The sequence below is a fragment of the Tursiops truncatus genome, chromosome 1, assembly GCF_011762595.2.
Source record: "Tursiops truncatus isolate mTurTru1 chromosome 1, mTurTru1.mat.Y, whole genome shotgun sequence".
Lineage (NCBI taxonomy): Eukaryota > Metazoa > Chordata > Mammalia > Artiodactyla > Delphinidae > Tursiops > Tursiops truncatus.
Window position 1 is genome coordinate 92,910,087 of NC_047034.1, and position 19,928 is coordinate 92,930,014.

Genomic DNA, 19,928 nt, shown 5'->3' on the forward strand with positions numbered 1-19,928 from the left:
TTAATGTATCACATAGTTTTCTTTTGCTCTCACAACTAGACTCCTACTTAAACATGGGTTACATGTTTCAAAGTACTAAAAGAGTCCTATGCACTTAATAAACATATGTTGGATTGATTGATATGTGCTTTCATTGTAAGCTACAGAATTTACTTAATCTTTACTTGCGGCCCTATAGCACATGGAAGATAATATACAAAGCTAAGCTGACGTTTCTGATAGAGGCATTCCTACAGATGCTATGACCTAGAACTGAATCAAAAGTACTAAACTCAAGACAGAGAGGTTTTCTGTCAACTGACTTTTACAGGTAAGCACACACAGACTGACCCTGGCAAGAGTTCAAGTTAGAGTTGAATGTTACTTTCTGCTCCAGTTCCAATGTTCTGTGATTTTCTTTCTTCCTTGAGTTAGATTTTAGGAGAGTATTAGGCTGACAGACCTCAGCACTAAGAATAAGAAACAGGGCCTCCCTGGTGGTGCAGTGGTTGAGAATCTGCCTGCCAATGCAGGGGACACGGGTTCGAGTCCTGGTCTGGGAAGATTCCACATGCCGCGGAGCAACGGAGCCCGTGAGCCACAATTACTGAGCCTGCGCGTCTGGAGCCTGTGCTCCGCAGAGAACAAGAGAGGCAGCGATAGTGAGAGGCCCGCGCACCGCGATGAAGAGTGGCCCCCACTTGCCACAACTAGAGAAAGCCCTCGCACAGAAACGAAGATCCAACACAGCCATAAATAAATAAATTTTAAAATAAATATAATAAATAAATAAAGTTAAAAAAAAAGAATAAGAAACACATCTTTATTGAGGACATGAAGAAATATGCGTTTAGGCAGAAATAATGATTAGTATATTATATACAATTTCTCATTTGATACATCAGACTAAAACAGTAGATATTCCTTTCATTTTACAGGTGAGGAAACTGAGCTTCAAAGAAGTGTTTCCAAAATGTCCATTCATTGAACTGATGCACATATAATCATTTTATAACACATAAGACCTTGAAAAGTATCCCAAAATATCAGTTGTATTTTGCAGATTTGCTATCGTAGGGAAATAATACATATTTTACCTTTTATTCTAGTGTAAATCGTGCTCTTTGTACCTAAACCCTTTCAAGACACCCATTTCTACCTAAAAACAAATTATGTGAGTGGCTCTTACCCACACTTTTTTTTTCCCCAGAGTCTATGTTTAAGGACAAAAAGAGCAAACAGACTGCACATCTGCATCTGATCTGTTCAATTTCTTGTGAAAGACCTTTAAAGGTCTTTTAATCTATCACTTTCCATTCTGGTTTTTTTTTTTTTTTTGAAGTATTGTTTTTATTGGAGCCCTTGAATGATTTCTTCTAAAACTTTATAATTTTCTGCAACAAATTCTAAGCTACATCTGAGGGATCTAGATGTTTTTTCCTTTATCTCTAGACTTATTATTTTTTTTTAAGAGGCTTGCAGTGGGAAACAAAAGAGAAGAAAAATTAAGTCAATTGAACTAGCCCTGAATAAAGACCCTAATCTTTTTCCATATTTTTCACACTTTCATATTGGAAGGAAGGAAACTGCTTTGATACAGCCATAAGAACAAAATGCAAATGTTCTAAAAACTTTGGTTTAAATACGTGAAGACTTTTCTATCCTTTGCAAAAACCATCTGACTTATCTCTACATACCACAGAAAGTAATCTTTTTAGAGATTTGGTTTATTGAACATAAGTGTCTTTTTGGAAGCTTATATCACATATTGGTTCAGCATCTAGGGGCACTCTATTTGGAAGCTGAATGATAATAAAAAATGATCCTGATCATCATAATATTGAGATTACTCTGCAAAGGCATGAGCTAATGTTCCAATCATTCTGTTATCCGTCATACTCTATGATGGTGTTTGTTGGCTCAGTTTTGAGTTACAAATGGAAGTCTAATCACAAATAATAATTCTTCAACACAAATAGTTACTTTCCCTTCCATGAGAAGAGAAATAACTCAGTATTCATAGGCAGAATTACTTCTGTAGATAAAATGAAACATCTAAAGGAAGAAACTGTTAACAAGTTATTACACATGAGAAAAGGATTAGAAAATACTGTGAACAAAGAAAAAACAGATTTCAAATGTATTATACCCAGACCATGTGGCATCATTTTGCCTGTTTGGGAGTACTTGGTTGACATAATAAGGGTATAGTGTACCAAAGAGTTGACAACTCTTATGGTTTGAAAATCCTAGAAACGTGATGGGGTTTTGTCAAGATATTTGACTTCCCCATGATTTTTTTCTAGTTTTATTGAAGAATAATTGACAAATAAAACTTTATATATTTAAAATGTACAATGTGATGATCAGATATAACATTAGCACTATGAAGTGATTGCCAAGAGCAATTTAATTCACACATCCATCACCTCACATAGTTAACTCCCTTTTTTAAAAAAAATTTTTGGTAAACACTATTAAAATCTATTCTAAATGAATTTCAAGTGTACAATCCCATATTATCAACTATAGTGACCTCACTGTACAGTAGATCCTCATTCACCTTATAACTGAAGGTTTGTACCCTGTGGACTACATCTCTCCATTTGCCCCCCCCCCCGCCCCCAGGCCCTGACAGCTACCATTTCTACTCTCTTTCTATGAGTTCAATTCTAATTTTTTAACGCACCACACATAAGTAATACAATACAAGATTTGTCTTTCTCTGCCTGGCTTATTTCACTCAGCACAATGCCCTTCAAGTTGACAAATAACATTATCTTTATCCATTCACTGCTGATAGACATTTAGGTTGTCTCCATGTTTTGGTTATTGTGAGTAATACTGCACTGAACATGAGGGTGCATATATCAATTCGAGATACTGATTTCATTTCTTTCGAATCTATATGCAGGAGTGGGATTGCTTGGTCATATGGTAGTACTACGTTTAATTTTTTGAGGAACTTCATACTGTTTTCCATAATAGTTGTATCAATTTACATTTCTACCAACAGTATACCTGGGTTACCTTTTTCCACATCTTTGCCAACACTTGTTATCTCTTGTCTTTTTGATAATAGACATCCTAACACGTGTGAGGTGATATCTTGTGGTTTTGATTTGCTAGTTCCCTGATGATGAGTGATGTTGAGCACCTTTTCATGTACCTCTGGCCAGTTGTATGTCTTCTTTGAAAAATGTCCACTCAGTCCTTTGCCTATTTTAAAATTGGGTTATTTGGGTTTTTTCTACTGAGTTGTAAGAGTTTCTTATCTATTTTGAATATTAACTCCTTAACAGATACACCGTGTGCAAATATTTTCTCCCATTCCATAGATTGCCTTGTTTATTTTACTGACTGTTTTCTTTGCTATGCAGATACTCTTTAGTTTGATCTTGTCCTCCTTGTTTATTTTTGGGGTTCCTTTGTCTGTGATTTTTGGTGTCATATACATGAAATCACTGCTGAGACCAATATCCTGAAGCGTTTTCCTGTTCTCTTCTAGGAGTTTTATGCTGTCAGGTTCTACATTTAATCTTTCATTTCAAATAAAATTGTTTCAGTGATGTAAGACAGGTGACCAGTTCCATTATTTTGAATGTGGATATCCAGATTTTCCAACACCATTTATTGAAGAGACTATCTTTTCCCCATTGATGGGTATTGGCACCCCTGTCAAACATCTTTTGACCACATATGTGAGGGTTTATTTCTGGGCTCTGTTGCCTAGTTTTGGGCCAATACCATACTATTTTGATTATTGTAGTTTTGAAATTTAGTTTGAAATAAGGAGGTGTGATGCCTCCAGCTTTCTTTGTCGTTCTCAAGATGACTTTGGATATTCAAGCTCTTCGGTGATTCCATATGGGAATTTTAAGATTGAATTTTATTTCTGTGAAAAATGCTATTGGAATATTGACAGGGATTGCACTGTTGATAATAGATCACTTTGGGTGGTATGGACATTTTAACAATATTAATTCTTCCAATCCAAGAACATAGGACATCTTTCCACTGGTTTACGTCTTCTTCAATTTCTTTCCTCAATGTCTTACAGTTTTCAGCATACAGATCTTTCACTCCCTTGGTTAAATTATTCCTAAGTATTTTATTATTTTTGGGCGGTTGTAAATGGGATTGCTTTTTTACATTCTCTGATAGCTTGTTGTTATTGTATTAATTTTTTCATGTTGATCTTGTCCTCTGTAAATTTACTGAATTTTTTGACTAATTCTAACAGATTTTTGCTGGAGCCTTTAAGAGTTTCCATATATAAAATAATGTCATCTGCAAACAGAGACAAGTTTATTCTTCCTTTCTCATTTGTATGTCTTTTATGTCTTTGTCTTGCCCAATTGTTCTGGCTAGAAGTTCCCATACTATTTTGAATAGAAATGAGGAGAGGTGAGGTTCCTGATATTAAAGGAAAATTTTTCAGCTTTTCACCTTTCAGTATGATGTTGTCCATGGGCTTGTCCTGTACGACTTTTATTATGTTCAGGTACATTCCTTCTATACTTCATTTGTTGACAGAAGAATGTTGAATTTTTTTCAAATACAGGCATATCTCGTTCCTTGTTTTGTTGTGCTTTGCAGATATTGCACTTTTTACAAATTGAAGGTCTGTGGCAACCATGTACAGAGGAAGTTTAAAGCCATCATTTTCCAACAGCATCTGCTCACTTTGTTACTTTGTCATACATTTGGCAATTCTCGCAATATTTCAAACTTTCTCATTATGATTATATTTATTACAGTGATCTGTGATCAGTGATATTAGATGCTATTACTGTAAAACTATTGTGCCTCACTAAAGCCTCAGATGAGAGCCTCTTTTAGCAATAAAGTATTTTTTCAAACAGGCACGTACATTTTGAAAGATATAATGCTATTGTACACTTAACAGATTACACTATAAATATAACTTTCACATGCACTGGTGAAGCCAAAAAAATTCTGTGAATGGTTTTATTAAGATACTCACATTATTATGGTGATCTGGAACTGAACCTACGATATCTCTGAGGTATGTCTATACTTCTTCTGCTTCTATTGAGATCCCAGGACATTTATGACCTGAGAAATCAAGGTAATCAGGAATTGGTGAAATGTGGGAAGAATTAGACTGAGGATGAGGAGAATAACTCTATTCCAAGGCCTTATATTTACTAAGTTTCTACTTCTCAAAAATTGACATGTTTTTCTTTTCTTCTTCTCTTTCATTATGTCACTTTATCTTACAAATAATTATTGAGTTCTTAAATAATATCTGCCAGACCCTGTCCTGTGACTGAGGATTCAATAAAGACCAAAATAGACACTGTCCTATAGATTTATGGTGAGTGGTAAGAATGAAAGTACAGAAAGTCATGACAATAGTAGGGGAATTTGACTTAATCCTGGATAAATGACTTTATAGGAATGGCCTTTGAACTAAGAATTGAATGATGAATAGCAGTTAATTAGGGAAAGAGGTGAGAAAAGATCCTTCCAAGAAGAAGAGGCAGAATTTCCCAGAGTTGAACTTGAGGAGATAAAAGGAGCTCAGTGAATCTGAGTAACTAAAAGATTAGTATGGCTATAGGAAAAAAAAAAAAAAAAGTTGAAGAGGAGAGTTTGGGAGATGAGGCTTCAGATGCAGAAAAGTCTAATAGCCCTGCTAAGAATTTTGGCCTTTTATTCTAACGTAAGTGGTAATCCATTGACAGGGTTTGGGAAAGGTGGTGGTGCTGGTGGTGGTTTTCTGATTTGAGAAGACCATTCTGGATGCACAGTAGACAATGGAATGATTAGAGGAAGGGCTAAGGTAGATGCTGATGCTGAAGCGAGCCCCGCCATAGTCAACAGAATGTGAAGTTCTATCAGTTTGATATGCTAATAGTAACAATTTCAATAGATGTCCTTGATGTTTTATTCTCCTGGACAAGCTCTTTAACCTCTATACACATATGCTTCCTGTACAAATACTTCTATCCCATCATAGAATCCCTTTCAAATATCCTTTTTGAAGTTTGCAGCCTTAAGTCCATAATGTTCATCTTCCCTTCCCGGATGTACATACCTGATTACCATGGTTACCCTACTCCCCTGCTAACGACCAGGAAATTCTTAAAAGGGTTCTCTGTGTACAATCTTACCTAAAAGAAAGCATGTAATTCTGATGTGTTACAAAACTGCTGTGAGGTGTTCCCAGGCCGTGGCTTGTGTTTGGACTCCCTGCATCCATCCTGCAATGCATTTGTTACAAACAATAAAGTCTGGTTTTAAATTGTGAGTCTGTGGTGTTTTCTTCGTAATAATGTTGGTAAAATAAGAGATTTTAGTCATTTAACAAAAGCATGGCTAGATAGTGGCAGTGGAGAGAGAAAAGAACTCAGTCGAGAAATATTTAGAAGGGAAATTAGGAATGTGATTCTGAATGCATGATGGTCTGAGTGACATATGAGAAGAGGGTTTCAATGATGAGACCAGATTTCTTGCTTGCAGAACTGAATGACTGGTGATGCCAGTCACTGAGTTATGGGACCACTTATAAAGAACAGGAGCCAGCCATACTAAAACCTAGGTTAGGAGCATTCCAAAATAAGTGGGGGTAAACATCTCCAAAAATCTCCAAGGTGAAAAATAACATGGCCCATTCAAGTAAACGAAGAAAGGCCATCATGACTGAGGGTATGGGATTGCCAAGGGAAAGAGCAAAGCTGAGGTTCGAGGGCTAGGTTCATGCCAGATAATGTGTAGTATTGTAGGTTATCATGAAGAGTTGAGATTTTAGTCTAAATGCAATAAAAATGTAATAGTGTTAGGCATGTGAGTTTGTAATTTGACTTAAATACTATGAATATTATTTTGTGGTTTGTAGTAAAATCAATTGAGGAAGTAAAACAGTACAAACAGGAGAAAAGTTGTTTTGGAACACAGGCAAGACATAATGATGACCTGGATGAAGAGGTGGAAGAGGATACAAGAAAAAAAGTGCAAGGAATTAAGAGATAGTTTGAAGATAAAAATTCATAGATCATGCTAAGGTTTATATGAAGAAGTAGGGCAAGTTGTTAAGAGAAGGGGGAAAAAAATCAAGGAAATACCTCAGGTATCTTAGTAAGTGGTGAAAACAGAGCAGTGGGGAATACCAAAAGCCTTCTTGAGGAAACAAATTGAAGGTCACATTTTGGATATGTTAAGTAGGAGATGTCTGTGAAACAGTGAAGTAGAGATGTGAAGCATCTCCTGTAAATGTGAGGCTGAAGTCCAAGATAAGATCTGCTTTCAAGATGCAGGCCTCCATGCCAAAGTTTGTGTTTTAAATCCGTGGAAATGATGGCAAACACTTCAAAGAGAGGATTGAAAAGAAAGAAAATTAGATCCAAATGAGTTCTTAGGTCAAAGGGAAAGTAAGACAATAAAAAAAATCTGAAAAAGAGCAATTAGTGAGAGAGAAGGAAAACAAGGAGAGAGTACAATCACAGAGGCCAAAGGAAGAGAGAAAGTGAGAGTGTCTTTCCATATTGAATCCTATTGTGAAGTAGAGCAAGATGAGGATAAAAAAGGTACACTGTATGAGTAACAAATATTTTATGTTGACAAGAGCAGATTAAATAAAGTGATGATGGAAACTGAACAGTAAGGAGAGGAAAAATAACTAGTGTTGAGGATGTTGAGACTGTGTGATGAAAACTCAGCAGTTTGACTAAGTAGGGAAAAACTGAGGGTCACGGATATTTTAGTTGAAAGATTCTAATGTGATATATGTAATCTGCGGGGACTAATCTGTCAGAAAAAGAAAGACTGTTAAATCAGAAGAGAAAGGATAATTTAAGAAATAAAGTCCTCACAAAGGTAAAAATGGAGGGAATGGACTTTGGTAAAATGAAGTGCACTTTGTTCATCATAACAGGAGGATAGAAGAAAATGACAGGGGCAAATATAGATAGATTTGTGGGTGAAAAGAAGAGAGAGCTTCCAAGTTATGGCTTCTATTTTCTTATTCAATCATTAAAATAAAATAACTGAAAATTATAAGAAGACCTAGATGAAAGCGTTAATAAATTCCACATTTACAGTCAAGGTGAAGGAGAATAGCTAGAGGATCAGGAAGAAAACTCAGAGTAAATGGTGTCATGAGAGCCCTACATAAACATCCATTTGTATTAGGGGTTAAGAGAGGAAACCAAAGACATACAACATCATCATGTGAAAGCCATTGGAAAGAGAATGAAAAAAAGAATATAGAGAATGTAGGAGAAGATTCCTGTGAGCTCCAGATAATTAATTATTATAGACTGCATAATTTGTGTCTTTTAGTTTTTAACTTATTAAACATGAAAGGGCCTTTATATTGTAAAAAGCACCCAAGTGTTATGACTTTGTATGGGAATCATCATTAAATCAGCTACCCCTAACTAATTGTTAGAAACACCCTATGTAAGAAATACAGACATATATTAGAGATGCATAGCTGGACAAATGGTGTTAATGGCAACAAACATGTTTTTCAATATGCTTTTCTGAGTTCTTAGAAATGCCTTTGACAAAAAGGTTAATGAGAATCTTCTAAAACATAAAAAAATGCTGATTTTAATGATATTATAATTATTTAAGTATACGTGTTTTTTTATGCCTTTCTGAGTTTTTCAATTTGGTTACTTATTAGAGCTGATCTAAATGACATTTTATAACAATGTTTTCCTTATTGAGGGAATATTAACCTTTTTAAACATCTTGCATTATATATATATACACACATCTATATATATACATATAAAAAGTCTGTAAGCAATTATTATTTAACAGGATTAGATCTTATTTCTAAAGTGCTACACTAATAGAAGGAAAATAACAATTAGAGCCAACTGAATTCACAGTCAAAATATTGCCTTAAGTACCTACTGCAAACATTTGCAATTGTTTCAATTTCAAAAAGAAACAGAATATTCAATTCAGTTCTGGTATCACAACCAATATTTTTAGTTACTGAACTTTCTACATTAAGATTTAAGAAACTATTTGGAAGATGAATGACCATGAATTGAGGAAACAGACCTTTCCCCCTGCCCCCCCTATCAAATCCTTTGCTTAATTCATTGGCTATAGCAGTAGAGTGTGGCTTTTTTTCCCCTCTTATCTCTTATAACCAAATATCTCTTATACCTGATAAAACACTAGATTAATACATTCACATCTATTTTCCTTCTTAATACATGAAATCCTACTAGAGAGAATATAGTACATGTGGGGAAAAAGATCCATTCATTCAACAAGCATTAACTGAGTGTCTGCCTTTTGCTAAAGCACAAGGATGATATTCAGGATACGATGATGAACAAGACAGACAAGATTTTCTCCTCGAGCAGCTTATATTTTAATGGAAAGGAAAGAAAATACATGAGTAAATAATGATAATAATAAAACAATTTAAGATGGCAGTAAGAACTAGTATGAAATAACAGTGTAATAAAATAGAAAATGACTTCACCATCAGGGTATTTTAGCCTGAATAGTCAGGGAAGGTATCTCGGAGAAAGTGATTTTTAGGTAGAATTTGAAGGATTAGAAGGAGCCCGTTATTTGAAGATAGGAGAAAGAGCAACCTAGATAGAAGAAAGTGCAATAGTAAAAGCCCAGGTAGAAAAAAGCTTAGAATACTCAGTGACACTAAAATAAAATAAAGGCAGTGCATCTAAATAATGTGTGATCAAGGGGAGAGTAAAACGAGATTAGGTCAGAGAGGTAGGCCAGATCATGTAGCACCCTTTGGAACATAATGAAAGAGAAAGCCATTGGGGCTCAAAGAAGGGGAGCTAAGAGATTCTGATTTACTTTAAAAAAATCATTCTTCCTCTTCTGTGAAGAAACTGGATTACAGGAAGACAACAGTGGAGGCAAGGAGATCAGTTAGGCTTTTTCAGTGGTCTAGGAAAGTAGTAAGTGGCTTGGAGTGCTGCACTGACAGAATACATCTCAGAGGTAGAAAGACAATAGGTTTATACATAGATTCAATCTGAAGAATGAGGGAAAGAGAAATATTAAAGAAATAGGTATTTGGTGATACCATTTATTAAGATGATGAAAAATGAGGAAGTACTAGCTTTTTGGAGGGGGTACCAAGAGCACTCTATGAATCCTAATGCTCTCCTTTGGTCCTTTCTAGGACCCAAAGTGGGTCCATATTCACCCACTTTATGAATATACTCTGTGTCCTACTTTATGAATATATTCTGTGCCCTATTTTCTTATTCAGTTCAAGCTGCTATAACAAGAATACCATAGACTGGATGGCTTATAATTAAATATTTATTTCTCACATTTCTGGAGTCTGGGAAACCCAAGAACAAAATATCAGAAGATTCAATGTCTGGTGAGAACCCCCTTCCACATTCACAGATGGCCACCTTCTTCTTGTATCCTCACATGGTGTAGAGTAAAGAAAATCTCAGTCTCTTTCCCTTCTTACAAGAACACTAATCCCATCGGGGGGCTTCACTCTCATGACTTCACCTTAATGTATTTACTTCTCAAAGGCCCCATAGACTAATACCATTCCATTGGGAGTTGGGGTATCCACATTTGAATTTTTGGTGGGGTGGAACACAAACATGAAGTCCCTAACACCTATCCATTGCAAAACTAAAATTTCTTCATATTTTACAAGGAATTTTATTCCTCCATGACTTTCATGCACTTTATTTAACTTTCTATGGTTCCCTTCTATCACCCCTGAATATCTGGTAACTTTTCTTCCTTTCAGATGCAGTTAAAAAAGCATCTGTATGAAGCTTACCTTGATATTCCCAGAATAGTTAATGACTCCTCTGTAAGACAGCTTTTTAACTTATATGATATTATTAAGTGATATTTGATTTATATTGTAAAAAATAAGTATTTATATGGCCATCGTTCTGGGACCAATCTTCTTAAAGGTAGACTTCATATTTAATATTCCTTGCAAAAAAAAATAGTATAATGGCTTATGTGATTAATAAATGGTTACAATATACAGACTCTAAAATCCAGGTATTTTGCAAGACATTGGTGTAGGTTGGGTCATGTCCACATTGGTTTTTTTTAAGTAAATGAACACCATGTCAGAAACTGTGTAATACAGTCAACTCTAATCCTTGCAAAAACTTTGTATACATAAAGGAACTAAGGCTAAGAGAGAATGAATAAATTGTTCAGGCTCATATAATAAGTAACAAGGCCAAAATCTGATAATCATCCTACCACGAGTCAACATTCTCTGTACTACACCAATGTTTCTCATAGAATTCTCAGGTTGTAATGTCCAATATGGTAGCCAAAAGCAACACTTTGCTATTGAACCCTTGAAATATGATTTATCTGGACAGAAATATGATATGTATGTAAAATACACTCCAGATTTTGAAGTTAGCATGAAAAACAATGTAAAAAATTAATTAGTATGTTGTTTACATGCTGAGATAATATTTTGTGATACATTAGGCTAGATAAAGTTTATTATTAACATTAAATTTCCTAGTTTCTTTTTACCTCTTTTAATATGGCTACTAAATTTTTTAAAATTACATATGTGGTTTTCATTATATTTCTATTGGACAACACTGTTGTAGTACCCTTCTCATACTAAGTCTGAGAAAGGACACGTCCATGCACAAATACAAATAACAATAATAAAATGAAGGATATGATCACTATCTTAAGAGAGAGATGAGTAGAGTGCTTTAGGATTTCACTAATAGGAATATCCTTTGTAACTGATGGGAATACGGGAAGGTAAAATTGACTTGAAGAATAGATTCGATTTTAATGAAAAGAGATAAGGTGAAATGGCTTTTAAGCAAGAAAAAATATAACAATTGTAGGAATTAGGCAAGGACAATAGCAAGAAATTAATATAGTTTTGTAGAACATTGAGTTAGAAGTAGGGGAGCCATAGGACTTAGGAAAGTTATATTGGGGGCTCTCAAAGTTAGGGAGAAGAAAGCAGACTTTCTTCTGATAGCTAGGAGAAGTTATAGGTTTTTATTCATTTGTTTATTTTTAAAAAGGAAAGTAACATGACTGGAGCTTTTGGAGTATAGCAGATGGATTGGCAGGCAAAGAGAACTGAGATAGAAACAATCAAAACCTTGTGCAGTAGTAAAATAGAGTAGTGATGAAAATCTGAACTATGATTTCAGCAGTAAAAATGAAAATTAGGAGACTGTGGTAAACTGTAACAATAAGTGCCACCCAATGAATGACACTTGACAGTATCCATATTTTTGTGGAATCTCTTCCTACATAGATTATGGAATTGGTTTATAATTTGTTTTGTCCAGAAGGAAGTCAGCAAACAAGCCACAAACACAAACAGAAGTTTGATTAGCATCTGCACATCTCTTGAAAATCTGAGACCACTGTGTTGTGATGATAACTGGGAAGGCCACATGGAGAGATCTAATTGGCCCTAGCCATTCTAACCATGTGAGTTGACCTACCAGCTAACTATTAGTTGAATGATTGTTCCAGAGCTAAATCAGCAGAAGAACTAATTAGTCAACCATAGACATATGAGACATAATAAATTATTGTTATTCAGCAATAATGAATTGATATAGAGAGGAGAGATGCAATAGATTTGGTGGAGATAATTCTACGGAAATGGTAGCTAATCAGATGTAGGGGAATAGAGAAAAGGAAGAATCAAAGAGGACTCTATGATTTAAAGTTTAGTTAGTGGAACAATGACAATGGCATTATCATGCATAGTGCAACCTAGAGGCAGATTGATTTAGGGAAACTGAAGAGCTAATATGGAATATACTGAGTTTGGGCTATAAAAAAATTAGATATGAAGAAAGAAGAAGAGAGACTTGGAAGCTTTCAACAAAGAAATGATAGTTTCAGAAATGGCACACAAAAGATTTAACAACTAATTTAGCACAGACACCAACCAGTCGGAACAGATACCATTCATAAGCAACTAGTATGTGTAGGCCATTTCACTCTGGTGGGATTATCAGGCCTAGAGAGCTGGACCCTTGAAAGTTGACAAGGTACCAATAGACATATTGAATCCAATGTTATAACTCTGCAGTCTATATGATAGGGCAGGTAGTAGGGAACATATAAAGAGTTACCTTCAACATAAGGAGAGGAGTTTAATTACCAAAGAAAGGTATTCAAAAACAAATGGAAGGAAAATTTGCAAGGAGGACAAGAGACTAACTGAATGTACATGAATATTAGAAACTGAATAGGAGAGAAGACTGACTAAATAGTGGATGACATATGGCTGATGGTGATAAAGAGTTGAGAGTTAGAGAAGAGAACATTTGAACTTCATACTTGACCCAAGGTTCCAAATGTTAAAATGTAATGGTTAAGGCTACGACCTTAGGAGTTAGACTAAGCATTGTTTAAATCCTGACCTTACCATTTATCTGCTGTGTGATCCTGGAAAGTAACCTCTCTAAATTTATCTGTAAACTAGAAAAAGTAGTATGTACCTCATAGAGCTGTTATGATGATTAAATGGATTAACACATATAAAGCTGTTATCCCAGTGCATGGATACAGTAAAAGCTCAATGTATTTGGTTGCTGTAATATTGTTATTATTTTATTGCTATTTTTACTTCTGGTACTATTCAAACTGCTAGAAACTCATGTTCTCTTCCCACTTTCACTTATCATTACTTGGACATTCTGTCTTTCCATTCCACTATTCCCAAATTCTAATAATACTTTCTACATCTCAGACATATTTTTATCCCCCAGAGGAACAGACAGTGATAAGAAAGAACCAGCAATGTTTTCTACCTGCATTTTTTTCCCCATTCTCTTCTCGTTTTTAAAAACTCTTTAGAGCTTCTGGCAATCTACATGTTAGTTTTGAAACAACTTTTCCTCATTGCCTCATCAGTTATCTCTGAACTGTTCTTTAAGTAACAAGTAAGTGTTTTTCACAAAGCATTTAAAAATATTATTAAAATAAAGGATAACTTGCAAACACAATTTGGGGGACTTTATTAGCATCCTAGCATAGGTGGAGATAGGCAAACATATAATAAGCTTCTACCAAGGATCAGCCATTGTCATATGTTTTCTCATTTAATCTTAATTTTCATCTCAGTCAATCTAAAGAGTTATAAACTTCACAGCAGAGGAATTAAAACAACTAAAGTATATTTATATCATGGGAAATAAACAATGCAAACAAATTCTTGACATCTTTGGCATCAACAACAAAACAAAAAAATAAGAACTTGAAATAGTTATGTCTACTTCCCACTATAGTTTTCCTAAAATGGTTCTCCTCAGAGAAGCTATTCATAATTAGTGATACTAGTATCAAAGCTCTGTTGCCCACACCTCATTTTTTCTGGATTGCTCTAAATATAGGAAATTTCTTTTTATTTTAAAGCTCTTATGGTTACTATAATGTGCTAAATAAGATGTCTTGGGAATTCCTAAATATTAAATAGGATATTTGGTAATAGCTTAACAACAAAGCAGTACTTTTTAGGGAGTATTTATATTTGAAAATTTATATTTGAAGTTTCAATAAAACATATCCAATATTAGGAAAAAAAAATTATTAGCTCAGACTTACCCATAAGGTTTATTCTCAGGATAATAAGTCACATGTGAAGGTTAGAGAAATGAAGGCAAAGATAATGAAGTTTGCATACCACATTTCTGAAATGAGAGAAACATTTTGAGCCAAGCCTCAGACGCATTTCAAACACAAACAGCATACGCTGCTGGAAACTGAAACTTGAGTTGTCAACAAACCTAAAACAGATTGTGAGACTCTGAACTATATCAAAGCATATGACAGAAACCACCTATTTCAAGAAAAAAGGGAGGGGGGAACTATATGATACACAAAAACCATTAAAATAAGTTACCACATTGACTTCCCTAAAGTCAGCAGTCTCTCAAACCCACAGTTTAGTCATTTCAATTATAAAACAACAAAGTCACACAGTTCTGGTTTTGCTTTCTCTTCAGTTAGGAAAAAAATGCTGAATTTAGGACTTTATAGATTTCCTATAATACTCTTCCTTTCAGTAGGTGGTCTTACAATCCTGATCTAATTCTCCAAATCCAATTTGTACAAAAAGTCTAATCTGAGCTCCACAACGGCACCAGATTGGCCACTATCACTCCTGCTTCCCGAGCAAACCACTGACTTCCGTCCACCAGCTCAGTTGGCTGCCCTGCCACCTACTCTAATTACACTGTACCTTTTCAGTTGCTTGCTTTCTCTTTGTCTTCCTTTCTTATTCTCAATATCCTCTCCCAATCTCAGGCAGTCTTTTTTTCCTGAACCATTTATATCAATCCATAGGAAAAAAACAAACAACCTTTTGCTAAAATAACCTTAAAGACACAGATTAGAATATGATTGTGTCAAATTAGTTAAATAAGTGTGACTAGAATGTAAACAAAATCTCTAAACCAAAAATCTAATTTTGAATCCAAGCTTTGCCATCTACTATGTGAACCTTAGAGAAACATTAAAGTCTATAGATTGCATTTAGGTTTTCATTTAGAAAATGGGAATCATAGTACTGTTGATAAATGATAAAAATACAAAAAATAATTAACAACTAGCAATATGCATTGAGTGTTACTATGTGCCATTTCCATGTGTTATCACTTTGACTCCTCACAGATATATAAATTCAGGATAGAATTACGATTATATTCAGTCCTAAAAGAAGGAAACTGAGGCACTGAGAAAGTAAGCAATGCAATTTGTCCATGAACATATTTTAGTAAATGTTGAGACTGAAATTCAAAACCAAACAATCTAACTCTGTAGTGAGACTTTAGCCACAATTCAGTCTTTTTAATCTCCCTCACTGGGTTGTTCTAAAAAATCAAAAAAAAAATGTACGTGAAGATATTTTGATATCTGGAAATTTCTGTTTAGCTAATATTAATATGTTCAGAAGATTGGAGAAGTAGTAAGAGTTATTCTCAAATTTCCTGTTTTTCTAATTTTCATTTTAAATAAATTCATTTTTCTGTTAGTTTTTATTCCTAATATCATACTCACCCATAGAATATATTGTTGTTTATAAATATTCAGTGCTCCTCCCTGCAGGTGAAATATATATCCCTGTCCTATTGAATTCAGGAGTGCTCATGTGATTTGCTTTGGCAATGAGATGCAAACAGAAGTAATGCTTTACTTTGTGGCTTCTATATGGTAAAAAATGTGTCAATATGTTTCTCTAACAGAATGTAAAGTGACTAATACGAAGAATCCCTTGTTGATCTGAGATGAACAAGAGAAATAAACTTTGCTATTGTAAGGCACTGAGAATTTTTAGTTCTTTGTTACTGCAGCATAACTTATTCTACCCTGATTGATACAACCATTAAGTTCCCTTAAGATATTTGATTCATAAAACATTCTTATATGACATTTTCTTTCTCTTGGGATGTAGGAAGTCAAGGGAAGAATAAACCGTAAGATCAGAGAATGTTAACCTTGAGAGAGACTATTGGAATAAACTAGTCCAGTGGTTTCCAGATTTTAAATAATAACTAAAATTTCAAAACATTGTATAAAAACATATTTTAATATATAGTCATGAAATTGTAGATTTATAAAAAATATGCGATTAATTGTAATGTCCCTTTTTCTGGTAATTTGAAAACACATATCTAAATATAATCATCTTGTTTTATTGATATAGAAAATAAGACCAAAGAACAAGACAATTAGCATTTACATTAGAGAAATAACCACTCTAAAAAGTAACAAAACTAACATGACATCAGTATCATGGTGGTATGCATTGTTCCTTTTTTCTCTCCCCTTTGATTTACAACTAATTGGACATCCATAACCAAACAAAAGTCCTCTGCATTTTATACCAGGATACCTAGGAGATTTCTACCCACCTGTGCATTCAAAGTAGGTAGATAGGACCTCAGATGGGGCTGCAGTTCCAAGGAAGTAGATGAGTCTGCTTTACTCTCATTTGCTCCAATTGGGAGAAAGGGAACCTGGAGAACACACAACTGGGTGGATCCTCACAGGAGACAGAGAATTTGTGGAGGTCCAGCCAGCCTGATGGGGGAAACCAGCATGCCACTAGAGCAGGACTGAGACAAGTTTGGAGACAGAGGAGAGGCAGGAACCTGCTGAGGCAGCCCCCCTCTCCAAGGTGACCCTAAACAACACTGGACTTTTAGCAATGGAAGTAGCTACCTCTGTGTTAGAGGAGGAGGAAGGCAAAAGTGGTGAGTGACAAACTGCCCAGATGCAGGTGGGTTGCAGCTGGAGGGTCCCAATTCTCTCCAGCAGACCTGGAGTTCTGAGGAGGGAACCTCCATGACTGGGGGGTTGGGGAGGAAGAGGAAAGGAAAGAGAGCAGATAAGACTATCAAAGGGCATTGAAGGAACATGTTTCCTGCTATCTGCTTCAGGACTCTGGGAGACGCCACTCTAGGACCCCCCTACCAGGCCATGGCACCCCCAAAGTCTCAGTTCCTAAGCCCAAGCCTCCTCCCATTCTGATGCCAGCTCTTTTTAAAACTCCCAAGCACAGCCCCAAGAGCCAGCTTCTACAGGAGAAACCTAAAACTTGAGCTACAGTGCCACCTTTTGGAAAACAAAAGAAAGTTTTCTAATTGCCAGCCTGATGAGCTGTAACAGCCAAAGCAAACAAATCCTTAACTAAGAAAAGTGCTTGCTACTTCAACTGCGAAAGTAGAGGCACATATCGTCAAACACTGTGAAAAATCAAGGGATATGGTATCACAAAAAGAAAATGATAACTCCCCAGGAACTCAAAGGCACAGTATACTGAGATCTGATAAAGAATTCAAAGTAGATGTTATGAAGAAATTCAATAAACTATAAGAAAACTCAGAAAGGCAAGTCAATCAACTCAGGAACAAAATTAATGACCATAAAGGATTCTTTACAAAAGAAATTAATTTTTTAGGAACCAAACAGAAATTCTGAAGCTGAATAAATCAATGAATGAAATAAAGAACTCATCAGAGAGCAAAGGTAACAGAACAGATCAGATGGAAGAAAGAATAAGTGACTGGGAGGATAAGAATTTAGAAATGATTCAGTTAGGAGAAGAGAACTGAGAACTATTTTTTTAAAACGAAGAAGCCCTGTGAACCCTAAGGACTTGATCAGAAAAGCAAATATAAGAATAACTGGTGTACCAGATGGAGAAAAGAGGGAAAAGGGGAGTTTATTTAAAAAATTATAGCTGAGAACTTTCCAAACCTGGGTAAGGAATTAGACATAAAAGTCCATGAAACTAATAGAACACGATGTTATCTCAATACAAAAAGTCTGTTTATAAGACACATTATAATGGAACTGTCAAAAAAATCAATGACAAAGAAAGAATCCAAAAGGCAGCCAGGGAAAAAAAAATGAAAGTAATCTACAAAGGAATCCCCATTAGGCTATCAGTGGATTTCTCAGAAGAAGCTCTACAGGGCAGGAGAGAGTGACATGACATATTCAAAGTGTTGAAAGATTGAAAATTACCAGCCAAGAATACTTTACCTGGCGAAGTTATCCTTCAGACATAAAGGAGATACAAACAAAAGGTGAAGGAGTTCACCACCACTAGACCTGACTTATAAGAAATGTTAAAAAAAAACTCTTCAAGCTGACATGGAAGGATGCTAATTAGTGACACAAAAACGTATGAAAATACATAACAATTTAGTAAAGGTGAAAAATAGACAATCACAATTAGAAAACTGTAACTCTATATTAGAATGGTGTGTTAGCCATTTAAATATAGTACAAATGTTAAAGGAAAGAATAATTTAAAATAACTATAACCACTACAATTTTGTAATGAATTCACAGTACAACAATAGGAAAATTTGGCATCAAAAATATAAAAGAAGTAAAAGGATGGAAACTTTATAGAAGAAAAAAGAGAAGTTGTTATCAGGATAAAAAGGACTATTTTGTTCCTATGAGATGTTTTGTGTAAGCCTCATGGTAACCCAAAAGCAAAAATCTACCATAGGGACACAAAACATAAAAAGGGGGACCTGAAAAAATCAATAGGGAAAACCACCAATTTACAAAGGTAGGCAGAAACAGAAGGAAAAAGAAACAATTGAGATGAAAAACAAGCAGAAGATGAATAATAAGATGACAGTAGTTAAGTCCTTACATACCAATAATCATTGTAAATGTAAACATACTGAATTCACCAATCAAAAGGCACAGAGAGGGCTGGGAAAACCAAGACCCAACTATATGCTGCCCACAGGAGACTTATTTCAGGTCAAAGTGACATACATAGGCTCAAAGGATAGAAGAAAATATTCCAAATAAGTGAAAACCAAAAGAAAGTGGGGTTAGCTATACTTATATCAGACAAAATAGACTTAAAGCCCAAAACAGTAACAAGAGACAAAGAAGGTTATTAGATAATGACAAAGGGGTCAATACTTCAAGAAGATATAACAATTGTAAATATATGTGCACCAAACATGAGAGCACTAAAATATATTAAGCAAATACTAAAAGATCTAAAGTGAGAAACAGACAACACTACAATAATAGGGGACTTCAATATGCTACTGTCAGCAATGGATAGGTCATCCAGACAGAAAACCAATAAGAAAACATTGGATTGAACCACACTTTAGAACAAAGGGACCTAACAGACATTTATAAAACATTCCACCCAACAGCAGCAGAATACACATTCTTCTCAAGTGTACATGGACAGTCTCTAGGACAGATCATATAATAGGACATAAAACAAATCTTAGCAAATTTCAAAACACTGAAATCATACCAACTATCTTTTTTGACCACGATGGTATGAAACTAGAAATCAACAAGAAGAAAGCTGTAAATCTACAAATATGTGGAAACTAAACAACACATTTCTGAACAACCAGTGAGCTGAAGAAGAAATCAAAAGGGAAATAAAAAATTATCTTGAAACAAATGAAAAT

At 34.9% G+C, this 19,928-nt stretch overlaps 1 protein-coding gene across 2 annotated transcripts in view; it reads right to left on the reverse strand.

The window, feature by feature from the left end:
• Positions 1-4,966: 4,966 nt before the first annotated feature.
• Positions 4,967-19,928, reverse strand: part of RNPC3 (RNA binding region (RNP1, RRM) containing 3) — a 67,417-nt gene continuing 52,455 nt past the window's right edge. Inside the window, exons 16-18 of one of the 2 annotated variants that reach the window (XR_012334250.1) lie at positions 16,869-16,973; positions 14,560-14,645; positions 4,967-5,058 (exon numbers count right to left, since the gene is read on the reverse strand). The gene's annotated coding sequence lies outside the window, so the exon portion shown is untranslated. The remainder of the gene's footprint in view (positions 5,059-14,559; positions 14,646-16,868; positions 16,974-19,928) is intronic. The other variant, XR_012334251.1, reaches the window with a different exon arrangement.